The sequence below is a fragment of the Festucalex cinctus genome, chromosome 10 (genome assembly GCF_051991245.1).
Source record: "Festucalex cinctus isolate MCC-2025b chromosome 10, RoL_Fcin_1.0, whole genome shotgun sequence".
Classification (NCBI taxonomy): domain Eukaryota; kingdom Metazoa; phylum Chordata; class Actinopteri; order Syngnathiformes; family Syngnathidae; genus Festucalex; species Festucalex cinctus.
In genome coordinates this window covers 8,013,940-8,033,171 of record NC_135420.1, presented here as the reverse complement: position 1 = coordinate 8,033,171, position 19,232 = coordinate 8,013,940, and the positions used below count along the sequence as shown (strand labels likewise).

At 48.8% G+C, this 19,232-nt stretch overlaps 33 non-coding genes across 33 annotated transcripts; all 33 read right to left on the bottom strand.

Moving 5' to 3' along the window:
- Positions 1-621: 621 nt before the first annotated feature.
- On the bottom strand, positions 622-692 carry trnag-gcc (transfer RNA glycine (anticodon GCC)). Its single transcript has one exon. It is a non-coding gene; the product is annotated as a tRNA-Gly (tRNA).
- A 289-nt stretch (positions 693-981) lies between these two features.
- Positions 982-1,052, bottom strand: trnag-gcc (transfer RNA glycine (anticodon GCC)). The gene has a single exon. It is a non-coding gene; the product is annotated as a tRNA-Gly (tRNA).
- A 1,024-nt stretch (positions 1,053-2,076) lies between these two features.
- Positions 2,077-2,147, bottom strand: trnag-gcc (transfer RNA glycine (anticodon GCC)). The gene has a single exon. It is a non-coding gene; the product is annotated as a tRNA-Gly (tRNA).
- Positions 2,148-2,792: 645 nt separating this feature from the next.
- Positions 2,793-2,863, bottom strand: trnag-gcc (transfer RNA glycine (anticodon GCC)). Its single transcript has one exon. It is a non-coding gene; the product is annotated as a tRNA-Gly (tRNA).
- Positions 2,864-3,148: 285 nt separating this feature from the next.
- On the bottom strand, positions 3,149-3,219 carry trnag-gcc (transfer RNA glycine (anticodon GCC)). Its single transcript has one exon. It is a non-coding gene; the product is annotated as a tRNA-Gly (tRNA).
- A 290-nt stretch (positions 3,220-3,509) lies between these two features.
- On the bottom strand, positions 3,510-3,580 carry trnag-ccc (transfer RNA glycine (anticodon CCC)). Its single transcript has one exon. It is a non-coding gene; the product is annotated as a tRNA-Gly (tRNA).
- A 286-nt stretch (positions 3,581-3,866) lies between these two features.
- trnag-gcc (transfer RNA glycine (anticodon GCC)) lies at positions 3,867-3,937 on the bottom strand. Its single transcript has one exon. It is a non-coding gene; the product is annotated as a tRNA-Gly (tRNA).
- Positions 3,938-4,971: 1,034 nt separating this feature from the next.
- trnag-gcc (transfer RNA glycine (anticodon GCC)) lies at positions 4,972-5,042 on the bottom strand. The gene has a single exon. It is a non-coding gene; the product is annotated as a tRNA-Gly (tRNA).
- A 645-nt stretch (positions 5,043-5,687) lies between these two features.
- Positions 5,688-5,758, bottom strand: trnag-gcc (transfer RNA glycine (anticodon GCC)). The gene has a single exon. It is a non-coding gene; the product is annotated as a tRNA-Gly (tRNA).
- A 672-nt stretch (positions 5,759-6,430) lies between these two features.
- trnag-gcc (transfer RNA glycine (anticodon GCC)) lies at positions 6,431-6,501 on the bottom strand. Its single transcript has one exon. It is a non-coding gene; the product is annotated as a tRNA-Gly (tRNA).
- A 285-nt stretch (positions 6,502-6,786) lies between these two features.
- trnag-gcc (transfer RNA glycine (anticodon GCC)) lies at positions 6,787-6,857 on the bottom strand. The gene has a single exon. It is a non-coding gene; the product is annotated as a tRNA-Gly (tRNA).
- A 645-nt stretch (positions 6,858-7,502) lies between these two features.
- Positions 7,503-7,573, bottom strand: trnag-gcc (transfer RNA glycine (anticodon GCC)). The gene has a single exon. It is a non-coding gene; the product is annotated as a tRNA-Gly (tRNA).
- A 672-nt stretch (positions 7,574-8,245) lies between these two features.
- On the bottom strand, positions 8,246-8,316 carry trnag-gcc (transfer RNA glycine (anticodon GCC)). The gene has a single exon. It is a non-coding gene; the product is annotated as a tRNA-Gly (tRNA).
- A 285-nt stretch (positions 8,317-8,601) lies between these two features.
- On the bottom strand, positions 8,602-8,672 carry trnag-gcc (transfer RNA glycine (anticodon GCC)). Its single transcript has one exon. It is a non-coding gene; the product is annotated as a tRNA-Gly (tRNA).
- Positions 8,673-10,058: 1,386 nt separating this feature from the next.
- Positions 10,059-10,129, bottom strand: trnag-gcc (transfer RNA glycine (anticodon GCC)). Its single transcript has one exon. It is a non-coding gene; the product is annotated as a tRNA-Gly (tRNA).
- Positions 10,130-10,414: 285 nt separating this feature from the next.
- On the bottom strand, positions 10,415-10,485 carry trnag-gcc (transfer RNA glycine (anticodon GCC)). The gene has a single exon. It is a non-coding gene; the product is annotated as a tRNA-Gly (tRNA).
- A 289-nt stretch (positions 10,486-10,774) lies between these two features.
- Positions 10,775-10,845, bottom strand: trnag-ccc (transfer RNA glycine (anticodon CCC)). Its single transcript has one exon. It is a non-coding gene; the product is annotated as a tRNA-Gly (tRNA).
- Positions 10,846-11,128: 283 nt separating this feature from the next.
- On the bottom strand, positions 11,129-11,199 carry trnag-gcc (transfer RNA glycine (anticodon GCC)). Its single transcript has one exon. It is a non-coding gene; the product is annotated as a tRNA-Gly (tRNA).
- Positions 11,200-11,839: 640 nt separating this feature from the next.
- trnag-gcc (transfer RNA glycine (anticodon GCC)) lies at positions 11,840-11,910 on the bottom strand. Its single transcript has one exon. It is a non-coding gene; the product is annotated as a tRNA-Gly (tRNA).
- Positions 11,911-12,551: 641 nt separating this feature from the next.
- Positions 12,552-12,622, bottom strand: trnag-gcc (transfer RNA glycine (anticodon GCC)). The gene has a single exon. It is a non-coding gene; the product is annotated as a tRNA-Gly (tRNA).
- A 289-nt stretch (positions 12,623-12,911) lies between these two features.
- Positions 12,912-12,982, bottom strand: trnag-ccc (transfer RNA glycine (anticodon CCC)). The gene has a single exon. It is a non-coding gene; the product is annotated as a tRNA-Gly (tRNA).
- A 286-nt stretch (positions 12,983-13,268) lies between these two features.
- On the bottom strand, positions 13,269-13,339 carry trnag-gcc (transfer RNA glycine (anticodon GCC)). Its single transcript has one exon. It is a non-coding gene; the product is annotated as a tRNA-Gly (tRNA).
- A 675-nt stretch (positions 13,340-14,014) lies between these two features.
- Positions 14,015-14,085, bottom strand: trnag-gcc (transfer RNA glycine (anticodon GCC)). The gene has a single exon. It is a non-coding gene; the product is annotated as a tRNA-Gly (tRNA).
- Positions 14,086-14,370: 285 nt separating this feature from the next.
- trnag-gcc (transfer RNA glycine (anticodon GCC)) lies at positions 14,371-14,441 on the bottom strand. Its single transcript has one exon. It is a non-coding gene; the product is annotated as a tRNA-Gly (tRNA).
- Positions 14,442-14,729: 288 nt separating this feature from the next.
- trnag-ccc (transfer RNA glycine (anticodon CCC)) lies at positions 14,730-14,800 on the bottom strand. Its single transcript has one exon. It is a non-coding gene; the product is annotated as a tRNA-Gly (tRNA).
- Positions 14,801-15,083: 283 nt separating this feature from the next.
- On the bottom strand, positions 15,084-15,154 carry trnag-gcc (transfer RNA glycine (anticodon GCC)). Its single transcript has one exon. It is a non-coding gene; the product is annotated as a tRNA-Gly (tRNA).
- Positions 15,155-15,796: 642 nt separating this feature from the next.
- Positions 15,797-15,867, bottom strand: trnag-gcc (transfer RNA glycine (anticodon GCC)). Its single transcript has one exon. It is a non-coding gene; the product is annotated as a tRNA-Gly (tRNA).
- Positions 15,868-16,508: 641 nt separating this feature from the next.
- On the bottom strand, positions 16,509-16,579 carry trnag-gcc (transfer RNA glycine (anticodon GCC)). Its single transcript has one exon. It is a non-coding gene; the product is annotated as a tRNA-Gly (tRNA).
- Positions 16,580-17,252: 673 nt separating this feature from the next.
- trnag-gcc (transfer RNA glycine (anticodon GCC)) lies at positions 17,253-17,323 on the bottom strand. The gene has a single exon. It is a non-coding gene; the product is annotated as a tRNA-Gly (tRNA).
- A 285-nt stretch (positions 17,324-17,608) lies between these two features.
- trnag-gcc (transfer RNA glycine (anticodon GCC)) lies at positions 17,609-17,679 on the bottom strand. Its single transcript has one exon. It is a non-coding gene; the product is annotated as a tRNA-Gly (tRNA).
- Positions 17,680-17,968: 289 nt separating this feature from the next.
- On the bottom strand, positions 17,969-18,039 carry trnag-ccc (transfer RNA glycine (anticodon CCC)). The gene has a single exon. It is a non-coding gene; the product is annotated as a tRNA-Gly (tRNA).
- Positions 18,040-18,322: 283 nt separating this feature from the next.
- On the bottom strand, positions 18,323-18,393 carry trnag-gcc (transfer RNA glycine (anticodon GCC)). The gene has a single exon. It is a non-coding gene; the product is annotated as a tRNA-Gly (tRNA).
- A 642-nt stretch (positions 18,394-19,035) lies between these two features.
- On the bottom strand, positions 19,036-19,106 carry trnag-gcc (transfer RNA glycine (anticodon GCC)). Its single transcript has one exon. It is a non-coding gene; the product is annotated as a tRNA-Gly (tRNA).
- Between the last annotated feature and the right edge of the window lie 126 nt (positions 19,107-19,232).

Genomic DNA, 19,232 nt, shown 5'->3' with positions numbered 1-19,232 from the left:
CTAATTATGTGGACACAGGCAGAAGCCTGTCCCTGAAAAAAAACAGGGGAGCTCCTCCTTGAGAACAAGGAGGCGACCCTGGTATTCATGAGCCGCAGTCCTGCGTGTCAACTGTGTTGGAGGAGGGAGATACTTTAAGCAGACAAGCATGTGGCTCTCGGGGACCACGGTTGCCTGCCTCTATTCTCATGAATTCGGTCGCGATATATCAAAAGATAGAAGAGTCTCAGAACAAACCCAGTAACATAGAATGAAGTAAGAGGTCAATGGCCGGGAATCAAACCCAGGTATCCCGCGTGGCAGGCGAGAATTCTACCAATGAACCACCAATGCCTATATTTTTGTGTTCTTGCGTAATTATGTGGACACAGGCAGAAGCCTGTCCCTGCGCACAAAACTGGAGCTCCTCCTTGAGAAGAACGAGGCGACCCTGGTATTCATTAGCCGCAGTCCTCCGTGTCAACTGTGTTGGAGGAGGGAGATACTTAAAGCAGACAAGCGTGTGGCTCTCGAGTACCACGGTTGCCTGCCTCTAATCTCATGAACTCGGTCACAAAATATCACAACACAGAAAAGTGTCAGAACAAACCCAGTATCATAGAAGGCAGTAAGAGATCAATGTGCATTGGCCGGGAATCGAACCCGGGCCTCCCGCGTGGCAGGCGAGAATTCTACCACTGAACCACCAATGCCTATATTTTTGTGCTCTTGTGTAATTATGTGGACACAGGCAGAAGCCTGTCCCTGCAAAAAAAAAGTGGAGCTTCTCCTTGAGAAGAAGGAGGCGACCCTGGTATTCATGAGCCGCACTCCTGCGTTATCACCTGTGTTGGGGGAGTGAGATACTGAAAGCAGACAAGGGTGTGGCTCTCGAGGATCACAGTTGCTTGCCTCTCATTCATGAACTCTGTCGCTATATATCAAGACACAGAAGAGCGTCAGAACAAACCCAGTAACATAGAATGAAGTAAGAGGCGAACATGCATTGGCCGGGAATCGAACCCAGGTCTCCCGCGTGGCAGGCGAGAATTCTACCACTGAAACACCAATGCCTAAATTTTTCTGCTCTTGTCTAATTATGTGGACACAGGCAGAAGCCTGTCCCTGAAAAAAAAAACAGGGGAGCTCCTCCTTGAGAACAAGGAGGCGACCCTGGTATTCATGAGCCGCAGTCCTGCGTGTCAACTGTGTTGGAGGAGGGAGATACTTTAAGCAGACAAGCATGTGGCTCTCGGGGACCACGGTTGCCTGCCTCTATTCTCATGAATTCGGTCACGATATATCAAAAGATAGAAGGGTCTCAGAACAAACCCAGTAACATAGAATGAAGTAAGAGGTCAATGGCCGGGATTCAAACACAGGTATCCCGCGTGGCAGACGAGAATTCTACCAATGAACCACCAATGCCTATATTTTTGTGTTCTTGTGTAATTATGTGGACACAGGCAGAAGCCTGTCCCTGCGCACAAAACTGGAGCTCCTCCTTGAGAAGAACGAGGCGACCCTGGTATTCATGAGCCGCAGTCCTACGTGTCAACTGTGTTGGAGGAGGGAGATAATTAAAGCAGACAAGCGTGTGGCTATCGAGGACCACGGTTGCCTGCCTATATTCTCATGAACTCTGTCGCTATATATCAAAACACAGAAGAGTGACAGAACAAACCCAGTAAAACAGAATGAAGTAAGAGGTCGATGTGCATTGGCCGGGAATCAAACCCAGGTCTCCCGCGGGGTAAGCGAGAATTCTACCACTGAAACACCAATGCCTATGTTTTTGTTCTCTTGTGTAATTATGTGGACATGGGCAGAAACCTGTCCCTGCAAAAAAAAACAAAAAAAAAAACCCAGTGGAGCTCCTCCTTGAGAAGAAGGAGGAGGAGTCGACCCTGGTATTCATTAGCCGCAGTCCTGCGTGTCAACTGTGTTGGGGGAGGGAGATACTTAAAGCAGACAAGTGTGTGGCTCTCGAGGACACGGTTGCCTGCCTCTATTCTCATGAAATCGGTCGCGATATATCAAAACACAGAAGAGTGTCAGAACAAACCCAGTAACACAGAATGAAGTAAGAGATGAAAGTGCATTGGCTGGGAATCAAGCCCAGGTCTCCCGCGTGGCAGGCGAAAATTCTACCACTGAACCACCAATGCCTATATTTTTGTGCTCTTGTGTAATTATGTGGACACAGGTTGAAGCCTGTCCCTGCGCACAAAACTGGAGCTCCTCCTTAAGAACGAGGCGACCCTGGTATTCATTAGCCGCAGTCCTCCGTGTCAACTGTGTTGGAGGAGGGAGATACTTAAAGCAGACAAGCGTGTGGCTCTCGAGTACCACGGTTGCCTGCCTCTAATATCATGAACTCGGTCACAAAATATCACAACACAGAAAAGTGTCAGAACAAACCCAGTATCATGGAATGCAGTAAGAGATCAATGTGCATCGGCCGGGAATCTAACCCAGGCCTCCCGCGTGGCAGGAGAGAATTCTACCACTGAACCACCGATGCCTATATTTTTTTGCTCTTGTGTAATTATGTGGACACAGGCAGGAGCCTGTCCCTGCAAAAAAACAGTGGAGCTTCTCCTTGAGAAGAAGGAGGCGACCCTGGTATTCATGAGCCGCACTCCTGCGTTATCACCTGTGTTGGGGGAGTGAGATACTTAAAGCAGACAAGTGTGTGGCTCTCGAGGACACGGTTGCCTGCCTCTATTCTCATGAAATCGGTCGCGATATATCAAAACACAGAAGAGTGTCAGAACAAACCCAGTAACACAGAATGAAGTAAGAGGTGAAAGTGCATTGGCTGGGAATCAAGCCCAGGTCTCCCGCGTGGCAGGCGAAAATTCTACCACTGAACCACCAATGCCTATATTTTTGTGCTCTTGTGTAATTATGTGGACACAGGTTGAAGCCTGTCCCTGCGCACAAAACTGGAGCTCCTCCTTAAGAACGAGGCGACCCTGGTATTCATTAGCCGCAGTCCTCCGTGTCAACTGTGTTGGAGGAGGGAGATACTTAAAGCAGACAAGCGTGTGGCTCTCGAGTACCACGGTTGCCTGCCTCTAATATCATGAACTCGGTCACAAAATATCACAACACAGAAAAGTGTCAGAACAAACCCAGTATCATGGAATACAGTAAGAGATCAATGTGCATTGGCCGGGAATCGAACCCGGGCCTCCCGCGTGGCAGGCGAGAATTCTACCACTGAACCACCAATGCCTATATTTTTGTGCTCTTGTGTAATTATGTGGACACAGGCAGGAGCCTGTCCCTGCAAAAAAAACAGTAGAGCTTCTCCTTGAGAAGAAGGAGGCGACCCTGGTATTCATGAGCCTCACTCCTGCGTTATCACCTGTGTTGGGGGAGTGAGATACTGAAAGCAGACAAGGGTGTGGCTCTCGAGGATCACAGTTGCTTGCCTCTCATTCATGAACTCTGTCGCTATATATCCAGAAACAGAAGAGCGTCAGAACAAACCCAATAACATAGAATGAAGTAAGAGGCGAACATGCATTGGCCGGGAATCGAACCCGGGCCGCCCACGTGGGAGGTGAGAATTCTACCACTGAACCACCAATGCCTATATTTTAGCTCTCTTGTGTAATTATGTGGACCCAGGCAGAAGCCTGTCTGCACAAAAAACTGGAGCTCCTCCTTGAGAAGAACGAGGCGACCCTGGTGTTCATGAGCCGCAGTCCTCCGTGTCAACTGTGTTGGAGGAGGGAGATACTTAAAGCAGACAAGCGTGTGGCTCTCGAGGACCACGGTTGCCTGCCCCTAATCTCATGAACTCGGTCACAAAATATCACAACACAGGAAAGGGTCAGAACAAACCCAGTATCATAGAATGAAGCAAGAGATCAATGTGCATTGGCTGGGAATCTAACCCAGGTCTCCCGCGCGGCAGGCGAGAATTCTACCACTGAACCACCAATGCCTATATTTTCATTCTCTTGTGTAATTATGTGGACCCAGGCAGAAGCCTGTCTCTGCAAAAAAAAACAGTGGAGCTCCTCCTTGAGAAGAACGAGGCGACCCTGGTATTCATGAGCCGCAGTCCTACGTGTCAACTGTGTTGGAGGAGGGAGATAATTAAAGCAGACAAGCGTGTGGCTATCGAGGACCACGGTTGCCTGCCTATATTCTCATGAACTCTGTCGCTATATATCAAAACACAGAAGAGTGACAGAACAAACCCAGTAAAACAGAATGAAGTAAGAGGTCGATGTGCATTGGCCGGGAATCAAACCCAGGTCTCCCGCGGGGTAAGCGAGAATTCTACCACTGAAACACCAATGCCTATGTTTTTGTTCTCTTGTGTAATTATGTGGACATGGGCAGAAACCTGTCCCTGCAAAAAAAAAAAAAAAACAAAAAAAAACCCAGTGGAGACTCCTCCTTGAGAAGAAGGAGGAGGAGTCGACCCTGGTATTCATTAGCCGCAGTCCTGCGTGTCAACTGTGTTGGGGGAGGGAGATACTTAAAGCAGACAAGTGTGTGGCTCTCGAGGACACGGTTGCCTGCCTCTATTCTCATGAAATCGGTCGCGATATATCAAAACACAGAAGAGTGTCAGAACAAACACAGTAACACAGAATGAAGTAAGAGGTGAAAGTGCATTGGCTGTGAATCAAGCCCAGGTCTCCCGCGTGGCAGGCGAAAATGCTACCACTGAACCACCAATGCCTATATTTTTGTGCTCTTGTGTAATTATGTGGACACAGGTTGAAGCCTGTCCCTGCGCACAAAACTGGAGCTCCTCCTTAAGAACGAGGCGACCCTGGTATTCATTAGCCGCAGTCCTCCGTGTCAACTGTGTTGGAGGAGGGAGATACTTAAAGCAGACAAGCGTGTGGCTCTCGAGTACCACGGTTGCCTGCCTCTAATATCATGAACTCGGTCACAAAATATCACAACACAGAAAAGTGTCAGAACAAACCCAGTATCATGGAATGCAGTAAGAGATCAATGTGCATCTGCCGGGAATCGAACCCGGGCCTCCCGCGTGGCAGGCGAGAATTCTACCACTGAACCACCAATGCCTATATTTTTTTGCTCTTGTGTAATTATGTGGACACAGGCAGGAGCCTGTCCCTGCAAAAAAACAGTGGAGCTTCTCCTTGAGAAGAAGGAGGCGACCCTGGTATTCATGAGCCGCACTCCTGCGTTATCACCTGTGTTGGGGGAGTGAGATACTTAAAGCAGACAAGTGTGTGGCTCTCGAGGACACGGTTGCCTGCCTCTATTCTCATGAAATCGGTCGCGATATATCAAAACACAGAAGAGTGTCAGAACAAACCCAGTAACACAGAATGAAGTAAGAGGTGAAAGTGCATTGGCTGGGAATCAAGCACAGGTCTCCCGCATGGCAGGCGAAAATTCTACCACTGAACCACCAATGCCTATATTTTTGTGCTCTTGTGTAATTATGTGGACACAGGTTGAAGCCTGTCCCTGCGCACAAAACTGGAGCTCCTCCTTAAGAACGAGGCGACCCTGGTATTCATTAGCCGCAGTCCTCCGTGTCAACTGTGTTGGAGGAGGGAGATACTTAAAGCAGACAAGCGTGTGGCTCTCGAGTACCACGGTTGCCTGCCTCTAATATCATGAACTCGGTCACAAAATATCACAACACAGAAAAGTGTCAGAACAAACCCAGTATCATGGAATGCAGTAAGAGATCAATGTGCATTGGCCGGGAATCGAACCCGGGCCTCCCGCGTGGCAAGCGAGAATTCTACCACTGAACCACCAATGCCTACATTTTTGTGCTCTTGTGTAATTATGTGGACACAGGCAGGAGCCTGTCCCTGCAAAAAAACAGTAGAGCTTCTCCTTGAGAAGAAGGAGGCGACCCTGGTATTCATGAGCCGCACTCCTGCGTTATCACCTGTGTTGGGGGAGTGAGATACTGAAAGCAGACAAGGGTGTGGCTCTCGAGGATCACAGTTGCTTGCCTCTCATTCATGAACTCTGTCGCTATATATCAAAACACAGAAGAGTGACAGAACAAACCCAGTAAAACAGAATGAAGTAAGAGGTCGATGTGCATTGGCCGGGAATCAAACCCAGGTCTCCCGCGGGGTAAGCGAGAATTCTACCACTGAAACACCAATGCCTATGTTTTTGTTCTCTTGTGTAATTATGTGGACATGGGCAGAAACCTGTCCCTGCAAAAAAAAAAAAAAAAAAAAAAACCCAGTGGAGCTCCTCCTTGAGAAGAAGGAGGAGGAGTCGACCCTGGTATTCATTAGCCGCAGTCCTGCGTGTCAACTGTGTTGGGGGAGGGAGATACTTAAAGCAGACAAGTGTGTGGCTCTCGAGGACACGGTTGCCTGCCTCTATTCTCATGAAATCGGTCGCGATATATCAAAACACAGAAGAGTGTCAGAACAAACCCAGTAACACAGAATGAAGTAAGAGGTGAAAGTGCATTGGCTGGGAATCAAGCCCAGGTCTCCCGCGTGGCAGGCGAAAATTCTACCACTGAACCACCAATGCCTATATTTTTGTGCTCTTGTGTAATTATGTGGACACAGGTTGAAGCCTGTCCCTGCGCACAAAACTGGAGCTCCTCCTTAAGAACGAGGCGACCCTGGTATTCATTAGCCGCAGTCCTCCGTGTCAACTGTGTTGGAGGAGGGAGATACTTAAAGCAGACAAGCGTGTGGCTCTCGAGTACCACGGTTGCCTGCCTCTAATATCATGAACTCGGTCACAAAATATCACAACACAGAAAAGTGTCAGAACAAACCCAGTATCATGGAATGCAGTAAGAGATCAATGTGCATCTGCCGGGAATCGAACCCGGGCCTCCCGCGTGGCAGGCGAGAATTCTACCACTGAACCACCAATGCCTATATTTTTTTGCTCTTGTGTAATTATGTGGACACAGGCAGGAGCCTGTCCCTGCAAAAAAACAGTGGAGCTTCTCCTTGAGAAGAAGGAGGCGACCCTGGTATTCATGAGCCGCACTCCTGCGTTATCACCTGTGTTGGGGGAGTGAGATACTTAAAGCAGACAAGTGTGTGGCTCTCGAGGACACGGTTGCCTGCCTCTATTCTCATGAAATCGGTCGCGATATATCAAAACACAGAAGAGTGTCAGAACAAACCCAGTAACACAGAATGAAGTAAGAGGTGAAAGTGCATTGGCTGGGAATCAAGCACAGGTCTCCCGCATGGCAGGCGAAAATTCTACCACTGAACCACCAATGCCTATATTTTTGTGCTCTTGTGTAATTATGTGGACACAGGTTGAAGCCTGTCCCTGCGCACAAAACTGGAGCTCCTCCTTAAGAACGAGGCGACCCTGGTATTCATTAGCCGCAGTCCTCCGTGTCAACTGTGTTGGAGGAGGGAGATACTTAAAGCAGACAAGCGTGTGGCTCTCGAGTACCACGGTTGCCTGCCTCTAATATCATGAACTCGGTCACAAAATATCACAACAAAGAAAAGTGTCAGAACAAACCCAGTATCATGGAATGCAGTAAGAGATCAATGTGCATTGGCCGGGAATCGAACCCGGGCCTCCCGCGTGGCAAGCGAGAATTCTACCACTGAACCACCAATGCCTACATTTTTGTGCTCTTGTGTAATTATGTGGACACAGGCAGGAGCCTGTCCCTGCAAAAAAACAGTAGAGCTTCTCCTTGAGAAGAAGGAGGCGACCCTGGTATTCATGAGCCGCACTCCTGCGTTATCACCTGTGTTGGGGGAGTGAGATACTGAAAGCAGACAAGGGTGTGGCTCTCGAGGATCACAGTTGCTTGCCTCTCATTCATGAACTCTGTCGCTATATATCAAAACACAGAAGAGTGACAGAACAAACCCAGTAAAACAGAATGAAGTAAGAGGTCGATGTGCATTGGCCGGGAATCAAACCCAGGTCTCCCGCGGGGTAAGCGAGAATTCTACCACTGAAACACCAATGCCTATGTTTTTGTTCTCTTGTGTAATTATGTGGACATGGGCAGAAACCTGTCCCTGCAAAAAAAAAAAAAAAAAAAAAAACCCAGTGGAGCTCCTCCTTGAGAAGAAGGAGGAGGAGTCGACCCTGGTATTCATTAGTCGCAGTCCTGCGTGTCAACTGTGTTGGGGGAGGGAGATACTTAAAGCAGACAAGTGTGTGGCTCTCGAGGACACGGTTGCCTGCCTCTATTCTCATGAAATCGGTCGCGATATATCAAAACACAGAAGAGTGTCAGAACAAACCCAGTAACACAGAATGAAGTAAGAGGTGAAAGTGCATTGGCTGGGAATCAAGCCCAGGTCTCCCGCGTGGCAGGCGAAAATTCTACCACTGAACCACCAATGCCTATATTTTTGTGCTCTTGTGTAATTATGTGGACACAGGTTGAAGCCTGTCCCTGCGCACAAAACTGGAGCTCCTCCTTAAGAACGAGGCGACCCTGGTATTCATTAGCCGCAGTCCTCCGTGTCAACTGTGTTGGAGGAGGGAGATACTTAAAGCAGACAAGCGTGTGGCTCTCGAGTACCACGGTTGCCTGCCTCTAATATCATGAACTCGGTCACAAAATATCACAACACAGAAAAGTGTCAGAACAAACCCAGTATCATGGAATGCAGTAAGAGATCAATGTGCATTGGCCGGGAATCGAACCCGGGCCTCCCGCGTGGCAGGCGAGAATTCTACCACTGAACCACCAATGCCTACATTTTTGTGCTCTTGTGTAATTATGTGGACACAGGCAGGAGCCTGTCCCTGCAAAAAAACAGTAGAGCTTCTCCTTGAGAAGAAGGAGGCGACCCTGGTATTCATGAGACGCACTCCTGCGTTATCACCTGTGTTGGGGGAGTGAGATACTGAAAGCAGACAAGGGTGTGGCTCTCGAGGATCACAGTTGCTTGCCTCTCATTCATGAACTCTGTCGCTATATATCAAAACACAGAAGAGTGACAGAACAAACCCAGTAAAACAGAATGAAGTAAGAGGTCGATGTGCATTGGCCGGGAATCAAACCCAGGTCTCCCGCGGGGTAAGCGAGAATTCTACCACTGAAACACCAATGCCTACGTTTTTGTTCTCTTGTGTAATTATGTGGACATGGGCAGAAGCCTGTCCCTGAAAAAAAAAAAACAGGGGAGCTCCTCCTTGAGAACAAGGAGGCGACCCTGGTATTCATGAGCCGCAGTCCTGCGTGTCAACTGTGTTGGAGGAGGGAGATACTTTAAGCAGACAAGCATGTGGCTCTCGGGGACCACGGTTGCCTGCCTCTATTCTCATGAATTCGGTCACGATATATCAAAAGATAGAAGGGTCTCAGAACAAACCCAGTAACATAGAATGAAGTAAGAGGTCAATGGCCGGGAATCAAACCCAGGTATCCCGCGTGGCAGACGAGAATTCTACCAATGAACCACCAATGCCTATATTTTTGTGTTCTTGTGTAATTATGTGGACACAGGCAGAAGCCTGTCCCTGCGCACAAAACTGGAGCTCCTCCTTGAGAAGAACGAGGCGACCCTGGTATTCATGAGCCGCAGTCCTACGTGTCAACTGTGTTGGAGGAGGGAGATAATTAAAGCAGACAAGCGTGTGGCTATCGAGGACCACGGTTGCCTGCCTATATTCTCATGAACTCTGTCGCTATCTGTCAAAACACAGAAGAGTGACAGAACAAACCCAGTAAAACAGAATGAAGTAAGAGGTCGATGTGCATTGGCCGGGAATCAAACCCAGGTCTCCCGCGGGGTAAGCGAGAATTCTACCACTGAAACACCAATGCCTACGTTTTTGTTCTCTTGTGTAATTATGTGGACATGGGCAGAAACCTGTCCCTGCAAAAAAAAAAAAAAAAAAAAAACCAGTGGAGCTCCTCCTTGAGAAGAAGGAGGAGGAGTCGACCCTGGTATTCGTTAGCCGCAGTCCTGCGTGTCAACTGTGTTGGGGGAGGGAGATACTTAAAGCAGACAAGTGTGTGGCTCTCGAGGACACGGTTGCCTGCCTCTATTCTCATGAAATCGGTCGCGATATATCAAAACACAGAAGAGTGTCAGAACAAATCCAGTAACACAGAATGAAGTAAGAGGTGAAAGTGCATTGGCTGGGAATCAAGCCCAGGTCTCCCGCGTGGCAGGCGAAAATTCTACCACTGAACCACCAATGCCTATATTTTTGTGCTCTTGTGTAATTATGTGGACACAGGTTGAAGCCTGTCCCTGCGCACAAAACTGGAGCTCCTCCTTAAGAACGATGCGACCCTGGTATTCATTAGCCGCAGTCCTCCGTGTCAACTGTGTTGGAGGAGGGAGATACTTAAAGCAGACAAGCGTGTGGCTCTCGAGTACCACGGTTGCCTGCCTCTAATATCATGAACTCGGTCACAAAATATCACAACACAGAAAAGTGTCAGAACAAACCCAGTATCATGGAATGCAGTAAGAGATCAATGTGCATTGGCCGGGAATCGAACACGGGCCTCCCGCGTGGCAGGCGAGAATTCTACCACTGAACCACCAATGCCTATATTTTTTTGCTCTTGTGTAATTATGTGGACACAGGCAGGAGCCTGTCCCTGCAAAAAAACAGTAGAGCTTCTCCTTGAGAAGAAGGAGGCGACCCTGGTATTCATGAGCCGCACTCCTGCGTTATCACCTGTGTTGGGGGAGTGAGATACTGAAAGCAGACAAGGGTGTGGCTCTCGAGGATCACAGTTGCTTGCCTCTCATTCATGAACTCTGTCGCTATATATCAAGACACAGAAGAGCGTCAGAACAAACCCAGTAACATAGAACGAAGTAAGAGGCGAACATGCATTGGCCGGGAATCAAACCCGGGCCTCCCACGTGGGAGGTGAGAATTCTACCACTGAACCACCAATGCCTATACTTTTGCTCTCTTGTGTAATTATGTGGACCCAGGCAGAAGCCTGTCTGCACAAAAAACTGGAGCTCCTTGAGAAGAACGAGGCGACCCTGGTGTTCATGAGCCGCAGTCCTCCGTGTCAACTGTGTTGGAGGAGGGAGATACTTAAAGCAGACAAGCGTGTGGCTCTCGAGGACCACGGTTGCCTGCCCCTAATCTCATGAACTCGGTCACAAAATATCACAACACAGGAAAGGGTCAGAACAAACCCAGTATCATAGAATGAAGCAAGAGATCAATGTGCATTGGCTGGGAATCTAACCCAGGTCTCCCGCGTGGCAGGCGAGAATTCTACCACTGAACCACCAATGCCTATATTTTCATTCTCTTGTGTAATTATGTGGACCCAGGCAGAAGCCTGTCTCTGCAAAAAAAAACTGGAGGTCCTCCTTGAGAAGAACGAGGCGACCCTGGTATTCATGAGCCGCAGTCCTGCGTGTCACCTGTGTTGAGGGAGTGAGATACTGAAAGTAGACAAGGGTGTGGCTCTCGAGGACCACGGTTGCCTGCCTCTATTCTCATGAACTCGGTCGCTATATATCAAAAAACAGAAGAGTGGCAGAACAAACCCAGAACGAAGTAAGAGGTGAAAGTGCATTGGCCAGGAATCGAACCCAGGTCTCCCGCGTGGCAAGCGAGAATTGTACCACTGAACCACCAATGCCTATGTTGTTGTTCTCGTGTGTAATTATGTGGACATAGGCAGAAGCCTGTCCCTGCACAAAAAACTGGAGCTCCTCCTTGAGAAGAACGAGGCGACCCTGGTATTCATGAGCCGCAGTCCTCCGTGTCAACTGTGTTGGAGGAGGGAGATACTTAAAGCAGACAAACGTGTGGCTCTCGAGGACCACGGTTGCCTGCCTCTCTTCTCATTAACTCTGTCGCAATAGATCAAGACACAGAAGAGTGTCAGAACAAACCCAGTAACACAGAATGAAGTAAGAGGTCGATGTGCATTGGCCGGGAATCGAACCCAGGTCTCCCGCGTGGCAGGCGAAAATTCTACCACTGAAACACCAATGCCTATATTTTTCTGCTCTTGTCTAATTATGTGGACACAGGCAGAAGCCTGTCCCTGAAAAAAAACAGGGGAGCTCCTCCTTGAGAACAAGGAGGCGACCCTGGTATTCATGAGCCGCAGTCCTGCGTGTCAACTGTGTTGGAGGAGGAAGATACTTTAAGCAGACAAGCATGTGGCTCTCGGGGACCACGGTTGCCTGCCTCTATTCTCATGAATTCGGTCGCGATATATCAAAAGATAGAAGAGTCTCAGAACAAACCCAGTAACATAGAATGAAGTAAGAGGTCAATGGCCGGGAATCAAACCCAGGTATCCCGCGTGGCAGGCGAGAATTCTACCAATGAACCACCAATGCCTATATTTTTGTGTTCTTGTGTAATTATGTGGACACAGGCAGAAGCCTGTCCCTGCGCACAAAACTGGAGCTCCTCCTTGAGAAGAACGAGGCGACCCTGGTATTCATTAGCCGCAGTCCTCCGTGTCAACTGTGTTGGAGGAGGGAGATAATTAAAGCAGACAAGCGTGTGGCTCTCGAGTACCACGGTTGCCTGCCTCTAATATCATGAACTCGGTCACAAAATATCACAACACAGAAAAGTGTCAGAACAAACCCAGTATCATAGAATGCAGTAAGAGATCAATGTGCATTGGCCGGGAATCGAACCCGGGCCTCCCGCGTGGCAGGCGAGAATTCTACCACTGAACCACCAATGCCTATACTTTTTTGCTCTTGTGTAATTATGTGGACACAGGCAGGAGCCTGTCCCTGCAAGAAAACAGTAGAGCTTCTCCTTGAGAAGAAGGAGGCGACCCTGGTATTCCTGAGCCGCACTCCTGCGTTATCACCTGTGTTGGGGGAGTGAGATACTGAAAGCAGACAAGGGTGTGGCTCTCGAGGATCACAGTTGCTTGCCTCTCATTCATGAACTCTGTCGCTATATATCAAGACACAGAAGAGCGTCAGAACAAACCCAGTAACATAGAATGAAGTAAGAGGCGAACATGCATTGGCCGGGAATCGAACCCGGGCCTCACACGTGGGAGGTGAGAATTCTACCACTGAACCACCAATGCCTATATTTTAGCTCTCTTGTGTAATTATGTGGACCCAGGCAGAAGCCTGTCTGCACAAAAAACTGGAGCTCCTCCTTGAGAAGAACGAGGCGACCCTGGTGTTCATGAGCCGCAGTCCTCCGTGTCAACTGTGTTGGAGGAGGGAGATACTTAAAGCAGACAAGCGTGTGGCTCTCGAGGACAACGGTTGCCTGCCCCTAATCTCATGAACTCGGTCACAAAATATCACAACACAGGAAAGGGTCAGAACAAACCCAGTATCATAGAATGAAGCAAGAGATCAATGTGCATTGGCTGGGAATCTAACCCAGGTCTCCCGCGTGGCAGGCGAGAATTCTACCACTGAACCACCAATGCCTATATTTTCATTCTCTTGTGTAATTATGTGGACCCAGGCAGAAGCCTGTCTCTGCAAAAAAAAACAGTGGAGCTCCTCCTTGAGAAGAACGAGGCGACCCTGGTATTCATGAGCCGCAGTCCTACGTGTCAACTGTGTTGGAGGAGGGAGATAATTAAAGCAGACAAGCGTGTGGCTATCGAGGACCACGGTTGCCTGCCTATATTCTCATGAACTCTGTCGCTATATATCAAAACACAGAAGAGTGACAGAACAAACCCAGTAAAACAGAATGAAGTAAGAGGTCGATGTGCATTGGCCGGGAATCAAACCCAGGTCTCCCGCGGGGAAGCGAGAATTCTACCACTGAAACACCAATGCCTATGTTCTTGTTCTCTTGTGTAATTATGTGGACATGGGTAGAAACCTGTCCCTGCAAAAAAAAAAACAAAAAAAAAAAAACCCAGTGGAGCTCCTCCTTGAGAAGAAGGAGGAGGAGTCGACCCTGGTATTCATTAGCCGCAGTCCTGCGTGTCAACTGTGTTGGGGGAGGGAGATACTTAAAGAAGACAAGTGTGTGGCTCTCGAGGACACGGTTGCCTGCCTCTATTCTCATGAAATCGGTCGCGATATATCAAAACACAGAAGAGTGTCAGAACAAACCCAGTAACACAGAATGAAGTAAGAGGTGAAAGTGCATTGGCTGGGAATCAAGCCCAGGTCTCCCGCGTGGCAGGCGAAAATTCTACCACTGAACCACCAATGCCTATATTTTTGTGCTCTTGTGTAATTATGTGGACACAGGCAGAAGCCTGTCCCTGCGCACAAAACTGGAGCTCCTCCTTAAGAACGAGGCGACCCTGGTATTCATTAGCCGCAGTCCTCCGTGTCAACTGTGTTGGAGGAGGGAGATACTTAAAGCAGACAAGCGTGTGGCTCTCGAGTACCACGGTTGCCTGCCTCTAATATCATGAACTCGGTCACAAAATATCACAACACAGAAAAGTGTCAGAACAAACCCAGTATCATGGAATGCAGTAAGAGATCAATGTGCATTGGCCGGGAATCGAACCCGGGCCTCCCGCGTGGCAGACGAGAATTCTACCAATGAACCACCAATGCCTATATAATTGTGTTCTTGTGTAATTATGTGGACACAGGCAGAAGCCTGTCCCTGCGCACAAAACTGGAGCTCCTCCTTGAGAAGAACGAGGCGACCCTGGTATTCATGAGCCGCACTCCTGCGTTATCACCTGTGTTGGAGGAGGGAGATAATTAAAGCAGACAAGGGTGTGGCTCTCGAGGATCACAGTTGCTTGCCTCTCATTCATGAACTCTGTCGCTATATATCAAGACACAGAAGAGCGTCAGAACAAACCCAGTAACATAGAATGAAGTAAGAGGCGAACATGCATTGGCCGGGAATCAAACCCGGGCCTCCCACGTGGGAGGTGAGAATTCTACCACTGAACCACCAATGCCTATATTTTTGCTCTCTTGTGTAATTATGTGGACCCAGGCAGAAGCCTGTCTGCACAAAAAACTGGAGCTCCTTGAGAAGAACGAGGCGACCCTGGTGTTCATGAGCCGCAGTCCTCCGTGTCAACTGTGTTGGAGGAGGGAGATACTTAAAGCAGACAAGCGTGTGGCTCTCGAGGACCACGGTTGCCTGCCCCTAATCTCATGAACTCGGTCACAAAATATCACAACACAGGAAAGGGTCAGAACAAACCCAGTATCATAGAATGAAGCAAGAGATCAATGTGCATTGGCTGGGAATCTAACCCAGGTCTCCCGCGTGGCAGGCGAGAATTCTACCACTGAACCACCAATGCCTATATTTTCATTCTCTTGTGTAATTATGTGGACCCAGGCAGAAGCCTGTCTCTGCAAAAAAAAACAGTGGAGCTCCTCCTTGAGAAGAACGAGGCGACCCTGGTATTCATGAGCCGCAGTCCTGCGTGTCACCTGTGTTGAGGGAGTGAGATACTGAAAGTAGACAAGGGTGTGGCTCTCGAGGACCACGGTTGCCTGCCTCTATTCTCATGAACTCGGTCGCTATATATCAAAACACAGAAGAGTGGCAGAACAAACCCAGAACGAAGTAAGAGGTGAAAGTGCATTGGCCAGGAATCGAACCCAGGTCTCCCGCGTGGCAAGCGAGAATTGTACCACTGAACCACCAATGCCTATGTTCTTGTTCTCGTGTGTAATTATGTGGACATAGGCAGAAGCCTGTCCCTGCACAAAAAACTGGAGCTCCTCCTTGAGAAGAACGAGGCGACCCTGGTATTCATGAGCCGCAGTCCTCCGTGTCAACTGTGTTGGAGGAGGGAGATACTTAAAGCAGACAAACGTGTGGCTCTCGAGGACCACGGTTGCCTGCCTCTCTTCTCATTAACTCTGTCGCAATAGATCAAGACACAGAAGAGTGTCAGAACAAACCCAGTAACACAGAATGAAGTAAGAGGTCGATGTGCATTGGCCGGGAATCGAACCCAGGTCTCCCGCGTGGCAGGCGAAAATTCTACCACTGAAACACCAATGCCTATATTTTTCTGCTCTTGTCTAATTATGTGGACACAGGCAGAAGCCTGTCCCTGAAAAAAAACGGGGGAGCTCCTCCTTGAGAACAAGGAGGCGACCCTGGTATTCATGAGCCGCAGTCCTGCGTGTCAACTGTGTTGGAGGAGGGAGATACTTTAAGCAGACAAGCATGTGGCTCTCGGGGACCACGGTTGCCTGCCTCTATTCTCATGAATTCGGTCGCGATATATCAAAAGATAGAAGAGTCTCAGAACAAACCCAGTAACATAGAATGAAGTAAGAGGTCAATGGCCGGGAATCAAACCCAGGTATCCCGCGTGGCAGGCGAGAATTCTACCAATGAACCACCAATGCCTATATTTTTGTGTTCTTGTGTAATTATGTGGACACAGGCAGAAGCCTGTCCCTGCGCACAAAACTGGAGCTCCTCCTTGAGAAGAACGAGGCGACCCTGGTATTCATTAGCCGCAGTCCTCCGTGTCAACTGTGTTGGAGGAGGGAGATACTTAAAGCAGACAAGCGTGTGGCTCTCGAGTACCACGGTTGCCTGCCTCTAATATCATGAACTCGGTCACAAAATATCACAACACAGAAAAGTGTCAGAACAAACCCAGTATCATGGAATGCAGTAAGAGATCAATGTGCATTGGCCGGGAATCGAACCCGGGCCTCCCGCGTGGCAGACGAGAATTCTACCAATGAACCACCAATGCCTATATATTTGTGTTCTTGTGTAATTATGTGGACACAGGCAGAAGCCTGTCCCTGCGCACAAAACTGGAGCTCCTCCTTGAGAAGAACGAGGCGACCCTGGTATTCATGAGCCGCAGTCCTACGTGTCAACTGTGTTGGAGGAGGGAGATAATTAAAGCAGACAAGCGTGTGGCTATCGAGGACCACGGTTGCCTGCCTATATTCTCATGAACTCTGTCGCTATCTGTCAAAACACAGAAGAGTGACAGAACAAACCCAGTAAAACAGAATGAAGTAAGAGGTCGATGTGCATTGGCCGGGAATCAAACCCAGGTCTCCCGCGGGGTAAGCGAGAATTCTACCACTGAAACACCAATGCCTACGTTTTTGTTCTCTTGTGTAATTATGTGGACATGGGCAGAAACCTGTCCCTGCAAAAAAAAAAAAAAAAAAAAAAAAACCCAGTGGAGCTCCTCCTTGAGAAGAAGGAGGAGGAGTCGACCCTGGTATTCATTAGCCGCAGTCCTGCGTGTCAACTGTGTTGGGGGAGGGAGATACTTAAAGCAGACAAGTGTGTGGCTCTCGAGGACACGGTTGCCTGCCTCTATTCTCATGAAATCGGTCGCGATATATCAAAACACAGAAGAGTGTCAGAACAAACCCAGTAACACAGAATGAAGTAAGAGGTGAAAGTGCATTGGCTGGGAATCAAGCCCAGGTCTCCCGCGTGGCAGGCGAAAATTCTACCACTGAACCACCAATGCCTATATTTTTGTGCTCTTGTGTAATTATGTGGACACAGGTTGAAGCCTGTCCCTGCGCACAAAACTGGAGCTCCTCCTTAAGAACGAGGCGACCCTGGTATTCATTAGCCGCAGTCCTCCGTGTCAACTGTGTTGGAGGAGGGAGATACTTAAAGCAGACAAGCGTGTGGCTCTCGAGTACCACGGTTGCCTGCCTCTAATATCATGAACTCGGTCACAAAATATCACAACACAGAAAAGTGTCAGAACAAACCCAGTATCATGGAATGCAGTAAGAGATCAATGTGCATTGGTCGGGAATCGAACCCGGGCCTCCCGCATGGCAGGCGAGAATTCTACCACTGAACCACCAATGCCTATATTTTTTTGCTCTTGTGTAATTATGTGGACACAGGCAGGAGCCTGTCCCTGCAAAAAAACAGTGGAGCTTCTCCTTGAGAAGAAGGAGGCGACCCCGGTATTCATGAGCCGCACTCCTGCGTTATCACCTGTGTTGGGGGAGTGAGATACTGAAAACAGACATGGGTGTGGCTCTCGAGGATCACAGTTGCTTGCCTCTCATTCATGAACTCTGTCGCTATATATCAAGACACAGAAGAGCGTCAGAACAAACCCAGTAACATAGAATGAAGTAAGAGGCGAACATGCATTGGCCGGGAATCAAACCCGGGCCTCCCACGTGGGAGGTGAGAATTCTACCACTGAACCACCAATGCCTATATTTTTGCTCTCTTGTGTAATTATGTGGACCCAGGCAGAAGCCTGTCTGCACAAAAAACTGGAGCTCCTTGAGAAGAACGAGGCGACCCTGGTGTTCATGAGCCGCAGTCCTCCGTGTCAACTGTGTTGGAGGAGGGAGATACTTAAAGCAGACAACCGTGTGGCTCTCGAGGACAACGGTTGCCTGCCCCTAATCTCATGAACTCGGTCACAAAATATCACAACACAGGAAAGGGTCAAAACAAACCCAGTATCATAGAATGAAGCAAGAGATCAATGTGCATTGGCTGGGAATCTAACCCAGGTCTCCCGCGTGGCAGGCGAGAATTCTACCACTGAACCACCAATGCCTATATTTTCATTCTCTTGTGTAATTATGTGGACCCAGGCAGAAGCCTGTCTCTGCAAAAAAAAACAGTGGAGCTCCTCCTTGAGAAGAACGAGGCGACCCTGGTATTCATGAGCCGCAGTCCTGCGTGTCACCTGTGTTGAGGGAGTGAGATACTGAAAGTAGACAAGGGTGTGGCTCTCGAGGACCACGGTTGCCTGCCTCTATTCTCATGAACTCGGTCGCTATATATCAAAACACAGAAGAGTGGCAGAACAAACCCAGAACGAAGTAAGAGGTGAAAGTGCATTGGCCAGGAATCGAACCCAGGTCTCCCGCGTGGCAAGCGAGAATTGTACCACTGAACCACCAATGCCTATGTTCTTGTTCTCGTGTGTAATTATGTGGACATAGGCAGAAGCCTGTCCCTGCACAAAAAACTGGAGCTCCTCCTTGAGAAGAACGAGGCGACCCTGGTATTCATGAGCCGCAGTCCTCCGTGTCAACTGTGTTGGAGGAGGGAGATACTTAAAGCAGACAAACGTGTGGCTCTCGAGGACCACGGTTGCCTGCCTCTCTTCTCATTAACTCTGTCGCAATAGATCAAGACACAGAAGAGTGTCAGAACAAACCCAGTAACACAGAATGAAGTAAGAGGTCGATGTGCATTGGCCGGGAATCGAACCCAGGTCTCCCGCGTGGCAGGCGAAAATTCTACCACTGAAACACCAATGCCTATATTTTTCTGCTCTTGTCTAATTATGTGGACACAGGCAGAAGCCTGTCCCTGAAAAAAAACGGGGGAGCTCCTCCTTGAGAACAAGGAGGCGACCCTGGTATTCATGAGCCGCAGTCCTGCGT